This window comes from Piliocolobus tephrosceles, chromosome 2, assembly GCF_002776525.5.
Source record: "Piliocolobus tephrosceles isolate RC106 chromosome 2, ASM277652v3, whole genome shotgun sequence".
Taxonomy (NCBI): domain Eukaryota; kingdom Metazoa; phylum Chordata; class Mammalia; order Primates; family Cercopithecidae; genus Piliocolobus; species Piliocolobus tephrosceles.
In genome coordinates, this window is record NC_045435.1 from 17,791,354 (window position 1) to 17,805,871 (window position 14,518).

Sequence of the window (14,518 nt, forward strand, 5' to 3'; positions counted from 1 at the left end):
CTTTAAAAAAAAAAAAAAAAAATTTCAGGTTATTTGTATGCACATTGATTTGGGTAATACTGTCGTAAATAATCTTTCCACCACTCTTCACTCTGACTTCATTTTCCATTTCTTCCCCCATCACACATTCTGTTCCAGACACTAATCTCTTTGCTATTCCACGACCATGTTAAGAACTATATATTTGTTGTTGGCATAGAAGTGAGCATCTCATTCCAAAAGGCAAGGAGGAAGTGAATCCTGCCAACAATTCCTACAAGTGAGAGTAGAAGCAGATTATTTCCAAGTCAAGCATTGAGATGACTGTACCTGATCAAACCTCTTAATTTTAGCTTTGTCTGATACTGTGAATTACAGGACCCAGCTAAGGTGAGCCTAAAATTTTTAATCCAAATCACTTCATATCATGTATATGCATTGTTTTAAGTCATTGAGTTTTGGGGTAATTTGTTATGATGCCAGGTAACTAATGCAGATACCACATGCTAACCCCTGCTTCTGGAAGGCTCATGGCCCAACCAATTAATATCATTTTTTCATTATTTAATAAGAGCATGGTATAAAGGAAGCATCCACTGCCTCTCCTGGCTCTCAAGGTACTAATCCTTTAATTGGGTAAATGAGACTGACATCTTAAGTCATTAAAAATAAGTTTAGTCAGCCGAGCGCAGGGGCTCATGCCTGTAATCCCAGCACTTTGGGAGGCTAAGGTGGGTGGATCACGAGGTCAGGAGATCGAGACCATCCTGGCTAACATGGTGAAACTGCCTCTCTACTAAAAATACAAGAAAAAAAAAAAAATAGCCGGGCTTAGTGGTGGGCGCCTGTAGTCCCAGCTACTCAGGAGGCTGAGGCAGGAGAATGGTGTGAACCTGGAGACGGAGCTTGCAGTGAGTTGAGATCACGCCACTGCACTCCAGCCTGGGTGACAGACTGAGACTCCGTCTCAAAAAAAAAAAAAAAAATTAAATTTAGTCAATAGATTAACATAACCAAGTGCTAAGAATATGTATTGTAAACCAAGAATGTAGTCAGAGTTTGGAAAGCAAGAACAAAGAGGTTTGGGAAACATATCCTACATTAGCATGACCTGAATTAGTGACATTATATAGAAATTTATATAACCTCCAAAGAAGACAAAACAATCAAAAATATTTTATTGTAATCTCTTTTCAATTTCTTTGTTATATCAGAAATCATGATTTGTCTTTTTACATCTGTCTCTTTGAGTCTTATTGGAGCAGTCTTTATTTACTTCTTAAAAATTATTTCTATCATGCTTCTCTTTTGTAAAATTCCTTCTTGTTAACTGACCATGTCTTCATATTGCCCAGAGTATATAATATACAAATAAACCAACTGTTATAAAATCCTTCAGAGGTGGAAAAACTGAATGGGTGGAGTACCAATCCACAAAGACAACACTAATTTGCAACTTGCTTGCTTCCTTGTAATTGCTCTTGTTAAGTGACCTTTAATTTGACCTACAACATCAACAGACTCAAGAATAGCAATGGAATATTAATGCTGACACCCAGTTCAACATAAAATGTTTATTGAATTTTTCAGTATGTATCACATTAATTCTTATTTGAATTTTTGAAATAAATTAAATAAATCCATACTCAAGCTATGACAGTTTATGCAAGAAAAATTTTATTTATGTTGTAGCCCTGAGGAAATGTATTAAAAGAAATTGTTTCACACTTCATTGGTTAAAATTGTTCAACCCATGAACCTTGACCTAGGTGGACCACATTCAGTACATTTTTGGGGGTGCGGAAAATGGGAGAAATGAACGTGTAATTTGAAGCCAATTTGAATCAATCCAGCAGCATGCATTTTGTGCATCTAGTATGCAAATAACTGCTGCAAGAGTAGGGTTTACAAAGAAGTATATAATGTGGCCATTTAGAAGGCATCCTTCTTTTGAAAATTAACATTTATGGTGCTTTATAAATTTAAACAAAATACATATTCATTAAGTCCCAGGAAGATAAATCACCTGTAATGATATCATTTAGATTAGAGTACTGGTTCTCAAACTTGAGTGTTCAACACAATCACTTGGAGGGCTCATGGGCTTATGAAAACTCAGATTGTTGGGCCCCACTCCCAGAGTTTCCGATTCAATAGAAATAATTTGTTTTTCTGACAAGTTCCCAGGTTATACTGATGCTGCATGTTTATACTTTGAGAACCACTGTTGTAGAAAAATCAGATTTAGCATGTTGGTATTCTCTTTGGAGGTATTTGTTTTTTACTTTTTCTTTTCCTGATCACTTAAAATATAATATCTGTATACAAACACTCACACACTAACACATAGTTACACACACTTTCAGTATCCTTTGTAAATGCTGTTTTGAAACTAATTTTTCACTTAATATGATATCAAAAACCTTTCCCATGTCAGTACTTTGTATTTGCTTGTCTTTTAAAACACAAATATTATTAAAGCCTGTTCAAAAAGAGATTTTTATCTACTCACAACATTTGTCACAAAAGCGTTTCTCCTTTCTTCCCCACTAGTGTAATGGGTAACAGAAAGATCTCAACTTCAGGAGGAAATTTTCAGAAGGCTTCACTTTTTGGGGCTTGGCAAAGAAGAGCTGCAGGCTGAGAACGTAGCGTTCTCCCATATCCGGAACATTCACTTAACTGAACATCATGATTTTTGGAGATAAAATATGTAGCCACAAAAAAAAAAGAAAAAAACCACCTTAAAGAGCAGAATATGAGAAGCCCAATTTAATTATACAGAATTTATAGAGAAAGATGAGGGGAAATGAAGAGGTTTCACAGAGGTCTAGAGTGATGCCTATATAATGGCTATTGATTGCTTCCTTGTTCTTATTATCCTCACTTTTCACTAATCCTCTTCCACACACTTCCTCTTGCACAGATCTGGTTGTCCGTTGTATAATGTGATACAACCTCTCCTTGCCATAGTTGACCAGTTCCTGACCAAATGAAAACTAATTTGTAATTGGACTGAGCAATGAAATCAAGACTAAAACCACGAGACACAAAGCATGAGTGAGTTCATAGCTAAGTTACACCAATGACTGAACTCAAGACTGCAGAATCATGATCTCCTTTGTCGTTTAAGAGAAGTCCTGGTGCCTACATTGTTAAGCCTTTCCTTTAATTCCTTGAGATCTACAATCTCATAAATCTGCTTTCTCTTAAGGTGGTAACTTAACTACATTTCTGATTTTTGTAACTAAAGGTACCATAAAACAGTGATATTACAGCTCTCTGGGTTAGAGAAGGTAACACTAAGTGCTTCTTGTTTTTAGAATATGTTTCTTTTATCGATTTCAAAACACGAGAGTTAGAACTTTTTGGGAAACAGAATTTAAGATAAAAATTCAAAAGCAATGCATATCTCAGTTATATTTTGTGGCTACTTAAGTTTTCTATTCTATAAAATAATTAATTTAAGTGATGTCCTACATAAATATTTTGCTGAACGATAAGCATATTTAGTTATTGACTCAAAATAAATAAACAAAATAAACTCTTAAGAAACAGAAGTGGTTTCATTAGAAAGCAATGACATTGAAATGGCCATTGTAATAAAAATGAAGTTAATCTCTTAAGAGTCTGTGAAGTGTTCTAAATTCAGATAACTCTTTTTGCAAAGTATTCATCATCCTGTTTTTGTTATTGCTTTAAAATATAAATTTATTTTAAATGGTCTCAATTTCCATAGAAAAGGATGTTATATTATAAAAGTAATTTCTTCACCCAGCCTGGTTAACTTCTCTTTCTAAATAGAGCACTAGAGGAATTTACGAAAACATAAATCACCAAAATAATAACTTATTTCTTTCTTTTTACATGACATTAAATCCACTGTGGGAGGAAAAGAAAAAAGGAGAAGTATTTTGATGAATCTGAATTTATGAGCAAAATTACAAAAACTAAAATGCCTATTTTGACAGATGATTCATTTCCATGAATATTACATGGCTTTCAAAAAAGCTAAATTCAAAAATGCATCAAAAGAAAAGATGTTAACACTCTTGTAATGTGTGTAAAACTAAGCTTTCCAGGTGAAATCTCAGTAATGGAGAAAAACTTTCAGTAATTATTGAATTTCTTCTTAGATGGACTATAACATTAATCTACACAAATTTCTTTAATGTCATTCCTATAAAATTTCCTTTAGATTAAATATAATTGAATGAAGTTATATGCCCCACATAATAAATGATTCTAAACATTTAAGAGAGGCATATATAATCAGAGTTAAAGACGCCATAGCTGTAAACCATTATTTCAGTTACCACATTGCAGTTAAACATATTACTATTATTTCTTATTTCCTTTGCATTGCATTAAAATATTTCTGGTTCCCAGGTGGGAGGGGGCGCAGGGAACCTCCAAGAACAAATTAAAATTGCTACATAAATGAAGTAAATACTAATTACAACTTTCAGCTGCTCAAAGACAAGAGGACAATTAAAACATCAAAATAGTGTCTACTTAAAGATTATTTTAATAATCACCATTTATTTGACAAACTAGCATAACCTGTGTACTGCCTTGTGATAATGGTAAGACGTTAAATAGAAAAAAAATGTGTCATATCAATGAAACTAATTGAAAGTGAAGAGATGGAAAATTTTAATTAAGTTTGTGAACTGGCTTTGTCTCTGTCAATTACCTAAATTACACCATAGAAACATGGGCAAAAATCTGTATTCAAGTTTAGACCAGAGTGTTTTGAAACAGTTTTTTAATGGGCAAGATGTAAGTCATTTCAATTGCACATAAAAGAAAGAAAGAAAACCAATAAAAATGCAGAATAAATGGAGGAAACATATATGGGATACATGAAAATGATAGAAGGAGACTGAATCAAACCCAGAAAGGATCTATTGATACATAAACACTAATCGACTGAGTGGCAAGTCAATTACTCTCTTTTATTTTTGTTGTCTAGAGAAATATGAATCATAGTTGATATGCAATTACTGAATGGATATCTACATGGCTTTGTAGTTTTCATTTTTTAATAAGTGGGAGGGGTCACAAAAATATTTGAATAAAATTATCAATCCTAATACATTTATAAAATACAATTGCATCTAAAATATTTTTTGTCTTTTGTTCTATGTGGGGATATAGTACAGATTAAGTGAATTTTTCTAAAAGTCAATTTTAAAAAAGCATCATTTATAAAGTGTGTCCTCAAATATTAAAAATCGTAAAAACACTCTCCATGCAAAAAAATTTCACAAGTCTCTAAAACAGATTAACTTTAGTGTGTATTATACTGTCTGAGGATATAAGGGTTGTCCTCTATCTTAAATATTTTTTAAAACTTCCTTTATCTTAAATTTTTTTAAAACTTCTAAGTATATTGCACAAATACATATATTCCACAAAACTCCTGGCATCTAGTATACATGAGACAACATTCTAGGTATAAGAAAAAATACAATTAAAAACTTAAGCTAAAAGGAAGGCTCTGTGTTTATCTATATTTGAGGATTGCAAAATGGTTTCATTTTCCATGCTAAACTCAAATTATAAACCATGGCTAAGTGCTATAAATTTGAATAAATATTACAAGTTTTGGCAAGAAAAAGTACATGACAAATTAATTATCTGTATCTTTCATGGGTACTTGGTAAAGGGCAGTGTTTTGGGAATTTTGTCCCTCATCCTTCCCAACACTGATCTAATTAAATTCCTCTAATATTCTAGATGATGAGACCAAAGCTTAACTTGTTGCAATGCCTCAGATTACAAATCCAAGTGATGTTCAAAGAATTGCTAGAATAGAGAGTTTTTAATTTCCATAGAAAATCAAATAATATATTATAAACAAAAACACCTTGTATGTCTTTAGAAGACATGGGATGTTTTACCACAGGCCAAGGATATAAAGACATTCCAAAGAATTCATTTATTTATTGCCCTGTGTTAGTTAGTGACAAAATGGATTAGATAGATCGACAAGACACATTGGCAGCTAATAACAAAAGATATTAAAATGGTTTATTTCCCAGCTTTAAATCTGGCCTAGTTTTCAAGTATAAGTCAAAAATAGACCACCTCTATGCTGCGATTTGAGAAGTAACCAGAAGGACTACTATTCCAAATAACTTCCCTCTGCAATATGTCATCGTGCCTAAAATGTTTTTCCTTTCTTTGGGTCCTCAAGACTTTTTTATGGTTTATTTACAGTGTTCCGTTTTAAAATGCAAATATACTTGAGTGAGAAACAACTTTCCTCTAAAATCAGTTGATACAGTGATGAGAAGTGGTGTGATTGTATGAAACCGTGAAAGCAAACTACCTGATTCACAGTTTTGTTCTATTGCTCGAGAATACTTCTTTTTAGAGAAAATCACCTTGTCAGAAACCTGAAGTCAGTTTCTGTGTTCCTAGTTGACTGTTGACCTCATTCATTAGCTACTTACCAGTAAACCAAGTTGTGAGGATTTTCAGAATGTGCCTTTGAATAAATCATACGAACATAAAAATTTATTGTGGAATGATTATCTGATATTTAACTGGATTGACATGTCTATGACAATTGTAAAGCTAAGCATCCAGTCCTCTAGGAAACAGGTCAGGGTGAAGTCAGTTGCTATGGAAGCTTATAGAAAAGCTATATTCCAAAGAAGAAGAAAACTGAAAGGGGTATTTAGGTTTAACAATGAATGTGCCGGGCGCGGTGGCTCAAGCCTGTAATCCCAGCACTTTGGGAGGCCGAGACGGGCGGATCACGAGGTCAGGAGATCGAGACCATCCTGGCTAACATGGTGAAACCCCGTCTCTACTAAAAAATACAAAAAACTAGCCGGGCGAGGTGGCGGGTGCCTGTAGTCCCAGCTACTCGGGAGGCTGAGGCAGGAGAATGGCGGGAACCCGGGAGGCGGAGCTTGCAGTGAGCTGAGATCCGGCCACTGCACTCCAGCCCGGGCGACAGAGCGAGACTCCGTCTCAAAAAAAAAAAAAAAAAAAAAAAAAAAATGAATGTAATTTTTATCCCAGGTGGTAACTGAAATGACAGGAAATGATCCCCTAGAATCCAGGCTGGTCTTGAGGGCTTCCATTGATCAGGCAAGTCAACAACAAAAAATGTATTACTGCTTTAAATATTTTACTTTCCTAACGCATGAAGGCAGATTTAGTTCAAACATAATTCTAGAAGAGACACCATAGGGAGTATACGTAGGGTCAAGAGTGCTGTTCCCCTTGGAGAATTATTTTTCTACTAACAGCATATTTTCTTACCCCCTCCCCAGAGTCAACGTTTCAAAATAAAGTTTTTCTTTTGTTGTTTCTTTTATTTCTGAATATATTTTTAAGGCCAATGGGCAATATATCATTCTTAAAATAGAAAAAAACACTATATCCATATTGTAAGTATATTCTTTACATATTATATATTTTTACTTTAAAAAGTTTATTTCAACAAACATTTCATTATTTTATTACTTCCAAGATTAATTGTAATAAAAAATTATCTTTGTACAAAAAATTTTTACAGAGCTTTTATCTCTAAGTAAATATACCTTTAAAGTTATCTGAAAATTACCCAGTGACTTTAATATTGTTCTAGCATAACCACCTTACTAATAAGACCAGTAAAAGCAAATTTATATTTATTTTTAGGTAAAAAACAAAGTGAGAGAGGAAACTTTCTATTGTCTACATACATGGTGTTTGCCTCAAAAGTCTAATGTGTTTAAAATGTTTTCTAGAAAATTGTATTTGGTAGCTAGATGTCTCTATAATTTTACTACTTTATTTGAAATAAAAAGTTGATTAAAATGTAGCTTGTCTTTTAACTGTTTCACAAATTTTGTTACATTTCTGAAACTGAATTGTGATTTCAATGCCTTACTTGAAAAAATCTACAACTAAATGATATGAGGAAAAGTAGAATATCACCTATGAGATATAATTTTTATTTTTCATAAATTAAAATTTCAACTTAACTATTAAAAATGATGGCTAAGTATATTCCATATGATACTTTCTAGATGAGAGAAAGTATCAGAAAAGAGAACAATGGACTTGTAATCAACATTTTAAGAACTTTGATATAGTTATTCAACAATTAAGTTTAGTACACACTTCCAAAAAATGGAATGCTTAAAAAAAAAAGCTTCATTAGGAAAATTATTATATAATGGTGCCACTATTGATAGGGAGTCAGAAAAGGGTCTTTCTGGAAATATAAGTGACATTTTGAACCTCCTGGCTTTGTTAAGGAAGCAAGGAATGACTGGACCACCTACAAAATAGCTGACAGAAAACAATGAGCTGCAGTTTTGGCAATTCTTGAGACTTCAAAGTTATTAAAATACATATTACTGTACTTGAAGTTCTAGACATGAGCCGGAGTTACTTACTTCCACATCTAATTTTGGCTAAGGGCTTTCACATTTAAGTTTGGTCAAAGGCATGAGATCTGTGACCAAAATGGTCATTCCATGAGGGTGAAATCTAGAAGGGTGATTGTAGCTCTGAGTGTCATTTCAAGAAGTGCTGGGGACACTTTCAGCTCGGAATCTTGCTGCTGTACCTCCCACTGCCCTGCAGCTATTGGGCAGTGAAGGTAACTGAGCAGAAAATTCTCTTCTCTTTTATCATTTGTTTGTTCTGTTAAGTTTGTTTTGTATAGAAACACTGATTATTAGTTGCTATGCACTGAATTGTGCTCCTCCACCACTATTCATATGCTGAAGCCCTAACCCCCAATGTAGCTGTATTGGAAACAGGGCCTATAAAGAAGTATTAAGAATATAATGAGGTCACGAGGCACAGGGCCTAATCCAATAGGACTGGCATCCTTCTAAGAAGAGGAATGGATGCCAGACCTCTTTCTCTTTCTTCCTCTCTCTCTCTTTCTTTTCACACACACAGGAAAATCTATGTATAGGTACAGCAAGAAGGTGGTCATCTGTAAGCCTGGAAGACAGCCCTCACCAGACACCAACTCTGCTAAAGCTTTGATCTTGAGTTTCCCAGAGTTCTCTAGAACTCTGAGAATATAAGTTTGTGTCAGCCTGTGATATTCTGTTACGGTAGCCATAGCAGAGTAATGCATGGGTATACTCACTCTCTTTCCTTCAGTCTTAAATATCTAACAGTTAAATGCATGAACTAGCATACCTTGAAATTTTTTTAATATCCAGGAATTGAAAAATTCATATGCTAAGTCCCTAACCCCCAATGTAGCTGTATTTGGAAATAGAGTATATAAAAACATATTAAGAATATAATGAAGGTAGGGCCCTAACATCTGTGATTAAACAATGACCCCATATATAACAATTTTCCTTAAAAGCTTAAATTATATATCACATTAGATTATATTCAACAAATGATAGAAACCTTTATTCTCATAAAAATACAAAAGACTACTGTGTAGTATTACAATATCATAAAGACACAACCCAAAACAGTATTGTCAGGTTTAGACAATACTTATGGTATTGGGCTCCCCTCCTGCTTCAACATAGTTGATTCTACTGTATCTAAAGTATAGTCAACTCCCCTCCCCCATTATTTAAACTGAATAAACTATAATTTCAGTAAATCAAGCAAAGAGCTAATCAAGTTTTGATTTGCTAATTACCTCTCAATTTGATTAGAGCTGGCAGCTAATCATCTCTGGAAATTTAAAGTCAATCTTTCGCTCACATTTTCAAATGAAGACTTCAGTGTAAAATAAAATTGGGAATATAGTATAAAAGTTCTTTGTGTGATAACAAATAATTAATTTCTACTTGTCACTACAATTTTCACAATAAAACTTTTTTTCTAGGATGCTTCAACAAGTTGAATAATACATGCAGTACCCTATCATGTGCTGTAGAAAAATAAAACAAGCCAGTTTTATACCATTTTGTAAAGCAGCCGATGTTGAGCCAAAAAGTATACATGCTACATTAAACAAGCATGGTACAATTCAAAGTCACAATTCCATTTTTATGGTCAACAGTAGCTTGCAGAAGAAATATCTGCCAAGAAATTGAACCGTGAACAATCAATATTATAATTGCTTTCCCAATTAAACTCAATTTTTGACAACATATTTAAGAATTATTAATATACTTACCAAGGTAGGAAAAATAATGTCATAGTCACTTAAATTCAACAAGAGACGACATTGTGATGAAATCGTGTGAAAAACAATGGGAGACAGATGAGTTGGTTTTAATTTCAGGGAAAAATGTCTTTAACATTTGTTTCCCAAATACTATATTTAAATTGTATCCGGTAACAAAGTTTCTTCTATCTTTGTCATTTTCTTCTCCTATTACAATTATGCAACTTGAAACTTGCTTGACTGTACTGTACTGAATAATGAATCATCTTTTCTGTGAGATACTTCATTATTACCACTGCCTCATTAATAGCATTTCCAAGTGGGATAATCATAGGTAAAGTTATATAAAAGTTTGGATAATTATCTTGCAAAGTTAGGTTACCTAAGCAAATAATAGACACTTAATTTTTTCCTAAAAATTTTATCATCATAATTGATTAAATCTTAAATTAAATTTCTTTTCTCGTTTCCTATAATTTCAATGAAAAGGGACAACAGCTTTTTTTTTTTTTAACTTTTTTTTTTTTTTTTTTTTTTTTGAGACGGAGTCTCACTCTGTCCCCCAGGCTGGAGTGAGTGGCGCGATCTCAGCTCACTGCAAGCTCCGCCTCCCGGGTTCCCGCCATTCTCCTGCCTCAGCCTCCCGAGTAGCTGGGACTACAGGCGCCTGCCACCATGCCCGGCTAGTTTTTTGTATTTTCAGTAGAGACGGGGTTTCACCGTGTTAGCCAGGATGGTCTCCATCTTCTGACCTCGTGATCCACCCGCCTCGGCCTCCCAAAGGGCTGGGATTACAGGCGTGAGCCACCGCGCCCAGCACATTCATGCCTACATTCTAACCATCATACCTGATATCCCTGTGCCCCAGAGGTTTGAAGGAAAAATGTTTAAGATATTAGATATAATTCTAACTCTAGTCTTCTTTTTCCCTGTCCAAACAATGTAATTTTGGGGAAACAAACCTATCAAGACCAAGAATTTAGGCTGCTTCAACTGATTTCAATCTTGTTTTAAAATGTCCAGCTCTATAATTTCCCATTTCACATAAAAATCATGCTATTTAAGAACTCATTCTGGAAGGCAACATATGAGACTTTTCTCACTACAGTTCTATGTGCTTCGTGATGCTAGAGATGACAGTATAGGGTAGAAAATTTTAAAAAGTTTTATATAATGAATGGTCAACTGAATTGGAAAAACAGTATTTTCTATTACTAGTGTATTTACTTCTATCACTTGTGTATATACTTCTATCTAGCTAAGAAAAGATGAAGAACCAACAGAACTCAGTGTTGGAGGCTGAAATGCATTAATGCAATACATTAAAACAATAACATGTTTGTAACATGTAATGCAGTGGTAGAAGCTCTGACTTAAATTTCAACATGCTCTATGTTATAAAGTTGGGCTTTAGTAGCCAGAGTGGATTTTAGGGCTCCAATCTCAGGTTAAATATTTGGGTTGACTCTTCTAATGTTGTTTAGTTGGCTCTGGAATGTGAGCATAATAGGGTATTGGTATAGATTAGGCAAAAACTAAGATGGTAGAAATCCACTTTCTGAAGCAAGATAGAAATGTGGTTCAAAGACTTGCTTAAATTCCAGAATATCCATTTAATCCAATGTCATCATCTTGAATCAGACCTAAATCATCTTCCTACTGAAATTCTGCAACAATCTCTAACTTGTTCTTTTTGTCAATAGTATGTTTTCATTCATTTATCCTTTAAGGTGTTAACAGAATGATGTTTAACCTAACTTGTGTATCCTCTGCTGATAGCTTGCTACCTTCAGGAAATCATCCAGTTTCTTTAGAATGGTGTCTGAGTCCATTCACAGTCTGATCCCAATCTGCTTTCCCAGCCAACCAGCTCTTGCCTCCTGACATACCAAACGTCTTTCTGTTCCCTAAAAATGTCAATCTCTCTCATACATTACAGCCTCCATGCTGATGCATGGAACACTAATTCCTCCTCTCCAACCCTGGCGAATACTTGATTATGAGTTAAGTGCCAGCTAGATGTCATCTATATAAATATTACTCTTCCATAATATGTTATTCCATCATATTCAAAAACCACATTTTAAAATTTTGACCCTAATTATACAAGTGATTCTATGCCTTGAATCACTTCGTAAAGCATGGATTGTGCTCTGCTCATTCAACGATGTTTGAAAATCTGTGATTGGTGTAGCATTATATTTAGTACTGATTAAATATTACGAGATTTGAAATGTTCAGAGTAATGGGAAGAAAATAGAGAAATAAGCATATGACTGCAATACCTGGTGACAGGTGCTATCTGATGACAGGGACTATCGCAATGAAAGGCACAAGGTACTATGAGAACACAAGGCAGAGGCAGGAGACCATAGAATTACACGGAGGGCATTGAGGAACAAGGTCCTCTCAAAGCAGCTAACATATTGCTTGGCACTTGGTAGGTGCTCATTAGACATGTTTTGAATTGATGAAGGAAAAAAATGGTAATAAGAAAACTGATAACCTAGATGTCACATTTCTGTTTTATGTCAAAGATCTTGCTTTCTCAAGCTTTCAGATCATAAAAAGATTTGGAGTTAGGGCAGAAATATTCCCTTCTCAATATTATTCCTCTTCCATGTCATTTTTTTTTTTGTGTCCTATTTGGAGATACTATGGGCCTTTTGCATTCCATATCAGTGATTCAGGGCTCTGATACTCTGTCTCTGTCCTGAAACCTTTTTTCCTTTTTAATGACACTATTTGCCTTCATATTAGAAGCTGTTCTCCAAATACATCATACAAACACTTGTTCAATCCAATTTACTAATAAAATAACATAAAATATGTGCCTTTTAATTAGAATCTAAATCAAAAGGCAAGGTATAGACATATTGGCAGTTTCTAGAAAATACAAAGATAAAGGAATACCTTTGGGTACTGTGAAAAAACAGTAAGACAAATCCTGGTGGTAGAGCACTCTATAAGTTGACTGAACTTAATACCTGAAAAGTCAATGGCATGTGATGGAGCAGTCGGTTTCACCAAGCTGACACCTTTTCTTGTGTCTACTAAAGGTTGACCCTGAATTTCATGCCTGGTTTCAGATGTTACAGGAAACACCGAAGCATAGCGTGCCATGCAATGTTTAGCGATGTGTAACTCTCAACATTTCTGATGATTGTAAACTGTTTTCACATACATCTACTTCTGAATGCTTCAAGGACATTCATCTATTATCTTCTATGATACTTTAATAAATGTAAAAATGAAAAACTAAAAAAATTGATTGGTAACATCTTTAATACATTGTAACATTTTAAAGCAAACTTTGAAATTGTTTTCAACAATCTAAAAAATTTAAAATAATATTCATTTCTTATTTACCCTTTACCCATATTACCAACAAATTTAAACTAATTTTATTACTCTTAAGTTTAAAATAATTTTTGTTTCTTGTTTGCTCTTTACAGGAATGTACTCTGTAACCTTCACCTTTAGAATCATAAATATTGTTGTTTTAACAAGTGCTTTACTCTTCTCTTCTTCAAAAAAAGAAAAACAGAAAAAAAACCTTTCTAAATTTACATTGGGGAAATATTTGAGGAACGACTGCAGAAAAACACCCTAATATCTCTCTTTTTAGGTACTTTTTGTATGCATGCCTGCGATTTGCTGATATTATATTCTGTGATGAAAGAAAGAAAAATATATACTAACCTTTAGAGATAAAGAAAGAAACCTTCAGGGAGGGGAAATATGTATAGAATAATTAAGGCATTTAAAGCAAATTTTAAGAGGCATCCAACAGCATTTTAAAATTTTACCTATTTAAAAAAAGCAACCTTAGTAAAACAAATGGTAGAAAATATTTGCAGTAAAAATGTTCAACTAAAACACAACTAATAAGCAGTAAATGGAAAACGTCAACATTATGTGAATTTCTTGTAACTTATAACTAGTTCTGCTGAAACATGTAAAAACTCTGTTTAGAAAGCAAACACCTCTTGCTTTAAAATCGTAACTTTGAGAAAATAACCCAATGTTCAATATTTGAAAATATTTTTCAATATTTTCATAACTGTAGTTGTATCAATTTGTGGAGATATGTATTTGAGAGAAGAATTTAGGAAACCAGAAAGTAAATATAATTTTGGAAAATGTCCAGAATTAAACAACTTTATTCATAACATAAAACACTTTCTATGTACTTTGAAATTCATGCATTTTATATAGATGTTTAAATTATAGCTTTCTCTTCAAATTGCAATCTTCTAGAGGCTATTCATTTTGTCTGACTTAATTCAAGTGTTCAGGAGACATCTGTAATATCTACATATTCAATTAAGAGATAATAATGATGGTTGCAAATCAACATTTACTGAACAATCCTGATGTGTTAAGGGAATTTGTTTCTTGAAAGGGTAATGTTTTATCCCAGGACTTGTA

General features: G+C 33.6%; 1 protein-coding gene across 1 annotated transcript in view; it reads right to left on the reverse strand.

Annotated features, from left to right (window-relative positions):
• Positions 1-14,518, reverse strand: part of CADM2 (cell adhesion molecule 2) — a 1,093,258-nt gene that overhangs the window by 391,327 nt on the left and 687,413 nt on the right. The window lies entirely within an intron of this gene.